Source organism: Triticum urartu, chromosome 1 (assembly GCF_003073215.2).
Source record: "Triticum urartu cultivar G1812 chromosome 1, Tu2.1, whole genome shotgun sequence".
Lineage (NCBI taxonomy): Eukaryota > Viridiplantae > Streptophyta > Magnoliopsida > Poales > Poaceae > Triticum > Triticum urartu.
In genome coordinates this window covers 288,922,705-288,930,142 of record NC_053022.1, presented here as the reverse complement: position 1 = coordinate 288,930,142, position 7,438 = coordinate 288,922,705, and positions in this window count along the sequence as shown.

The window sequence follows — 7,438 nt, the reverse complement described above, 5'->3', positions numbered from 1 at the left end:
ATTGTATGGCATGCAGTATCAATGGCTTCAGGCCAGAATTTTCTTGGAGTCTTGTATTCATCAAGCATCGTTCGGGCCATCTCAATGAGTGTTCTGTTCTTGCGTTCGATGACGCCATTCTGTTGTGGCGTGTACGGAGCTGAGAATTCATGTGTGATGCCCAAAGTGTCAAGATATGTGTCAAGGCCAGTGTTCTTGAATTCAGTGCCATTGTCACTTCTGATGTGCTTTATCTTGGCGCCATAGTTGTTCATTGCTCGATTGGCGAAGCGTTCTGTTCTTGCGTTCGACGACGCCATTCTATTGTGGCATGTACGGAGCTGAGAATTCATGTGTGATGCCCAAAGTGTCAAGATATGTGTCAAGGCCAGTGTTCTTGAATTCAGTGCCATTGTCACTTCTGATGTGCTTTATCTTGGCGCCATAGTTGTTCATTGCTCGATTGGCGAAGCGTTCTGTTCTTGCGTTCGACGACGCCATTCTATTGTGGCATGTACGGAGCTGAGAATTCATGTGTGATGCCCAAAGTGTCAAGATATGTGTCAAGGCCAGTGTTCTTGAATTCAGTGCCATTGTCACTTCTGATGTGCTTTATCTTGGCGCCATAGTTGTTCATTGCTCGATTGGCGAAGCGTCTGAAGACATCCTGCACTTCAGTCTTGTAGAGGATTATGTGCACCCAAGTATATCTAGAATAATCATCAACAATGACAAAGCCATAGAGACAAGCAGTAGTAGTAAGAGTTGAGTAATGAGTGGGACCGAAAAGATCCATGTGGAGCAGTTCGAAGGGTCGAGTTGTTGTCATGATTGTCTTCGAGGGATGTTTTTCCCTCGTCATCTTTCCTGCTTCACAGGCACCGCATAAGTGATCTTTCTTGAACTTGACGCCCTTGATGCCTATGACATGCTTCTTATTTGCAAGGGTGTGGAGGTTCCTCATGCCAGCATGCCCTAGCCTCCGATGCCAGAGCCAGCATTTTGAAGATTTTGCCAGAAAACATACGGCAAGCTGTGGTCTTGCTGAGAAATCTACCACGTACAAATCATCCTTCCTATACCCTTCAAACACTAGAGACTTGTTAGATTCCATTAGAACAAGACAACGATATTTTCCAAACATCACAATCATGTTTAAATCGCAAAGCATTGAGACAGACATTAAGTTGAAGCCAAGGGATTCAACAAGCATGACTTTATCCATGTGTTGATCCTTTGAGATTGCAACTCTACCTAGACCCAATACCTTACTTTTACCAGTGTCAGCAAATGTGATGTGACTCTTGTCAGATGGACGTAAGGTTGAGTCCATAAGAAGGCCTCTCTTGCCAGTCATGTGATTGGTACACCCACTATCAATAATCCATTTTGAAGCTGCTGGTGTCGTACCCTACAGTGCAGTTAGGGGGATAGGCTTCACGAAGAGAATTGTGGAGCAAAAACATTTGACGAACAAGTGGGTTATGAAAGCTTAGATCGAGATTTGGACTGATACGGAGAGTAGCAAGAGATTCAGGAACGAAGTACATAATAAGACCATTCGGGCATTTGATCTTGCGCCCTACAAGATGTTTAAGGTCCACAGCAATAGCGTCAGACGATTTTGTTTTTCTGCTGGAGACCCTTCCCTGCAAAAGAGAGTTAAGCTTTCTTAACCACCCACATCTTCAAGGGTGGCTTAGAAGCAATAAGTCTAAGTGCAGCATCTGAGAACTTTGGCTTTGGAGCCCTAGCAAATAGTCTTGCAGGAGGACAATAGTACCCATAAGAATAAGCAGAATAGTTCTTGGTCTTATGAACATGGCGGTTTGATGAACCGCGCTCATATTCATAGTCCTGAGTATGGCTTCCCTGCAAAACATTTGCGTTAGTGCGACTGAGGTGAGTCCTCTGTCTGTATGATGCCTTTGGACCGTATGAAGCCTGTGGTCTGAGGTTTGTCTTCTTCACCTGTGGTGTCATGATGACATTCACAGGAAGATTCTCCAAACACCTTTTCGGCACCCACATCTTCTTCATAGGCGGTCCATTCCTGCAGTTAGTACCAATATACCTGGCAAACACTTCACCATTCTGATTTTTAAATAGTTTATAGTTTGCATCAAAGGATTCATCAATAACGATGGGATTAGCACAAGTGAAGCCAGATAGGGTGGATGGATCTGCTGAAGGTTCCTTTGCAGCAACCCATGTGGTTTTGGGGTACTGCTCAGGTTTCCAGTAAGAGCCATCAGCATTCATTTTCCTTTCGAACCCAACACCCTCTTTCCTAGGGTTTCGGTTCAGGATCTGCCTTTTGAGGACATCACATAGTGTCTGATGCCCTTTGAGACTTTTGTACATCCCTGTTTCAAGCAGTGTCTTCAACCTAGCATTCTCATCAGCAATAACTGACGTGGTATCCTCAGCATAGGGGTTAGTTCCCACATCAATACTTGAAGATATTGCAACCGTAGCAGCAGTAGAACATTCAGCAACAGAAGTAGCATTATCACACTCAATGCATTTAAGACATGGTGGTTCAAATCCTTCCTGAGCGGAACTGATTTGTTTGGCGCGAAGTGACTCGTTTTCCTTTTGAAGATCTTCATGAGCCGCTCTCAATTTCTCAAGATCTTGCTTCCTTTGAAGATAATCATAGGAAAGCCTTTCATGAGTTGTTGAGAGCGTTTCATGACGACTTTCAACTTCCTCATACTTAACATGAAGATTTTTTATGTCTTTAATTAAGGACTGAGATCGAGTCATTTCAGCGTCTAGCAGATCATCGCTTTTGTCTAACAGTTTTTGAATATGTTCCATAGCTTTCTGTTGTTCAGTTGCAATTTTAGCAAGTGTTTTGTAGCTGGGTTTGGAATCACATTCAGAGTCATCTTCACTAGATGTTTGATAGTGAGTAGTGCGTGTGTTTACCTTGGCACCACGTGCCATGAAGCAGTAGGAAGGAGTGGAGTAGTCCTTGTCATTTGCATCGGTGTTGGTGATGAAGTCGTTGTCTTCAGTGTTGAAGATGGACTTGGCAACGTATGCTGTAGCCATACTCGCAATGCCAGAATCGGACTCCTCCTCAGACTCCACCTCCGCCTCCTCAGAAGCAGACTCCTCCTCTGAATCCATTTCCTTGCCAACAAACGCATGGGCCTTGCCAGATGAGCTTTTCTTGTGTGATGAAGACTTGGAGGAAGACTTGGAAGAAGACTTTGAGTATTTCTTCTTCTTCTTCTCGTCAGAGTCATACTCCTTGCTCTTGTTCTTCTTGTTCTCATTGTCCCACTGCGGACACTCAGAGATGTAGTGGCCAGGTTTCTTGCACTTGTGGCATGATCTTTTCTTGTATTCATAAGCAGAAGCTTCATCATTCCTTGAGCTTGATCGTGAAGACTTTATGAAGCCTTTTTTTTGGTGAATTTTTGGAACTTCTTCACAAGTATAGCAAGCTCCTTTCCAATGTCTTCAGGATCATCAGTACTGCTGTCGGATTCTTCTTCAGATGTGGAGACAGCTTTTACCTTCAAGGCACGAGTTCGCCCATAGTTGGGACCATAGATATCTCTTTTCTCATAAAGCTGAAACTCATGTGTGTTGAGCCTCTCAAGTATGTCAGACGGATCGAGTGTCTTGAAATCAGGACGTTCTTGAATCATCAGGGCTAGGGTGTCAAACGAACTGTCAAGTGATCTCAGGAGTGTCTTGACGACTTCATGCTTGGTGATCTCGATGGCGCCGAGGGCTTGAAGCTCATTTGTGATGTCAGTGAGTCGATCAAATGTGAGCTGGACATTCTCATTGTCATTTCTCTTGAAGCGGTCGAAGAGGTTGCGAAGGACACTGATTCTCTGATCTCTCTGGGTTGAGACGCCTTCGTTGACCTTGGAGAGCCAATCCCAGACCAGCTTAGATGTTTCCAAAGCACTCACGCGGCCATACTGTCCTTTGGCCAGATTACCACAGATGATATTCTTGGCAGTAGAGTCCAGTTGAACGAACTTCTTGACGTCAGCAGCAGTGACACCTTCTCCAGCCTTGGGAACACCGTTCTTGACGACATACCATAGGTCGACGTCAATGGCTTCAAGATGCATGCGCATCTTATTCTTCCAGTAGGGATATTCAGTTCCATCGAAGACGGGGCACGCAGCGGAGATTTTAATTATCCCAGCAGTCGACTTAGCTAAAACTCCAGGTGGTTAAACCAAATCACACAGAACAAGGGAGTACCTTACTCTGATACCAATTGAAAGTGCGTTATATCGACTAGAGGGTGGTGAATAGGCGATTTTTATGAAAGTCTTCACAACGTGGAAGTTTCGAAGACAAACGATAGAAATAAACCTATTACCATGCAGTGGAAGGTAGACTACACTAGGAAAACCATAGTCAAGTATTCAATGAAGTGAAAGCACAATGACTAATAGCAGCTAGGTAGTAAGGATCAGGTAGGAAGATATTATGAAGCCAATCAGAACAAGTAGTCACTCGGTGAAGACAAAAGATAGCGCAATCATACAATGACTACACAAGGACCAACAGTAAGTAAAGGGAAGGGAAGGATGAAACCTGTGACTCGTTGAAGAAAATGATTTGTTGGACCAGTTCCAGTTGCTGTGACAACTGTACGTCTGGTTAGGGCGGCTAGGTATTTAAACCTGAGGACACACAGTCCCGGACACCCAGTCCTGAACACGCAGCTCAGGACACCCAGTCCTCACCGTATTCCCCTTGAGCTAAGGTCACACAGACCTCGCCCAATCACTCTGGTAAGTCTTCAAGGTAGACTCCCAAACCTTCACAGACTTCGTTCACCGGCGATCCACAATGGCTCTTGGATGCTCAAAACGCGACGCCTAACCGGTTGGAGGATTCACAGTCCTCAAGTGTAATACGTCTTCAGATCACACAGACAGGAAGACTTAAGTGATGCCTAACACTCTTTGGCTCTGGGTGGTTAGGGCTTTATCCTCGCAAGGAATTCTCTCTAAAAGGCTTCGAGGTGGGTTGCTCTCAAACGACAAAAGCCGTACTCTAACTCTGAGCAGCCAACCGTTTATGATTGTAGGGGGTGGGCTATTTATAGCCACTAGGCAACCCGACCTGATTTGTCCGAAATGAACTTGGGTCACTAAGGAACTGACACGTGTTCCAACGGTCAGATTTCAAACACACACGACAACTTTACTTGGGCTACAAGCAAAGCTGACTTGTCCGACTCTGGACAAGATTTGCTCTCATAGTCTTCACTCGAAGACATAGGTTTTGGTTAAGCATCACTTCAGTCATTCTGACTGGTTCTCTTGGACCCCCCTTAACAGTACGGTGGTTCGTATGACTCAATAAAGAAGAAAAAGAACTACGAAAGATCTGAGTCTTCGAGCTCCATAGGCTTCATGCGATGTCTTCTCTTGTCATAGTATTCAATGTGAATATCTTCACACACCACCTTTGACATCAATGTCTTCATACATTTTTAGGGGTCATTTCTGGTAGGAAAACCGAATCAATGAGGGACTTCTACCTGTGTTATCCTGCAATTCTCACAAACACATTAATCCCTCAACTAGGTTTGTCGTCAATACTCCAAAACCAACTAGGGGTGGCACTAGATGCACTTACACACACAGTCCCGGACACCCAGTCCTGAACACGCAGCTCAGGACACCCAGTCCTCACCGTATTCCCCTTGAGCTAAGGTCACATAGACCTCGCCCAATCACTCTGGTAAGTTTTCAAGGTAGACTCCCTAACCTTCACAGACTTCGTTCACCGGCGATCCACAATGGCTCTTGGATGCTCAGAACGCGACGCCTAACCGGTTGGAGGATTCACAGTCCTCAAGTGTAATACGTCTTCAGATCACACAGACAGGAAGACTTAAGTGATGCCTAACACTCTTTGGCTCTGGGTGGTTAGGGCTTTATCCTCGCAAGGAATTCTCTCTAAAAGGCTTCGAGGTGGGTTGCTCTCAAATGACAAAAGCCGTACTCTAACTCTGAGCAGCCAACCGTTTATGATTGTAGGGGGTGGGCTATTTATAGCCACTAGGCAACCCGACCTGATTTGTCCGAAATGAACTTGGGTCACTAAGGAACTGACACGTGTTCCAACGGTCAGATTTCAAACACACACGGCAACTTTACTTGGGCTACAAGCAAAGCTGACTTGTCCGACTCTGGACAAGATTTGCTCTCATAGTCTTCACTCGAAGACATAGGTTTTGGTTAAGCATCACTTCAGTCATTCTGACTGGTTCTCTTGGACCCCACTTAACAGTACGGTGGTTCCTATGACTCAACGAAGAAGAAAAAGAACTACGAAAGATCTGAGTCTTCGAGCTCCATAGGCTTCATGCGATGTCTTCTCTTGTCATAGTCTTCAATGTGAATATCTTCACACACCACCTTTGACATCAATGTCTTCATACATTTTTAGGGGTCATTTCTGGTAGGAAAACCGAATCAATGAGGGACTTCTACCTGTGTTATCCTGCAATTCTCACAAACACATTAATCCCTCAACTAGGTTTGTCGTCAATACTCCAAAACCAACTAGGGGTGGCACTAGATGCACTTACACACACAGTCCCGGACACCCAGTCCTGAACACGCAGCTCAGGACACCCAGTCCTCACCGTATTCCCCTTGAGCTAAGGTCACATAGACCTCGCCCAATCACTCTGGTAAGTTTTCAAGGTAGACTCCCTAACCTTCACAGACTTCGTTCACCGGCGATCCACAATGGCTCTTGGATGCTCAGAACGCGACGCCTAACCGGCTGGAGGATTCACAGTCCTCAAGTGTAATAAGTCTTCAGATCACACAGACAGGAAGACTTAAGTGATGCCTAACACTCTTTGGCTCTGGGTGGTTAGGGCTTTATCCTCGCAAGGAATTCTCTCTAAAAGGCTTTGAGGTGGGTTGCTCTCAAACGACAAAAGCCGTACTCTAACTCTGAGCTGCCAACCGTTTATGATTGTAGGGGGTGGGCTATTTATAGCCACTAGGCAACCCGACCTGATTTGTCCGAAATGACCCTGGGTCACTAAGGAACTGACACGTGTTCCAATGGTCAGATTTCAAACACACACGGCAACTTTACTTGGGCTACAAGCAAAGCTGACTTGTCCGACTCTGGACAAGATTTGCTCTCATAGTCTTCACTCGAAGACATAGGTTTTGGTTAAGCATCACTTCAGTCATTCTGACTGGTTCTCTTGGACCCCACTTAATAGTACGGTGGTTCCTATGACTCAACGAAGAACAAAAAGAACTACGAAAGATCTAAGTCTTCGAGCTCCATATGCTTCATGCGACGTCTTCTCGTGTCATAGTCTTCAATGTGAATATCTTCACATACCACCTTTGACATCAATGTCTTCATACATTTTTAGGGGTCATCTCTGGTAGGAAAACCGAATAAATGAGGGACTTCTACCTGTGTTATC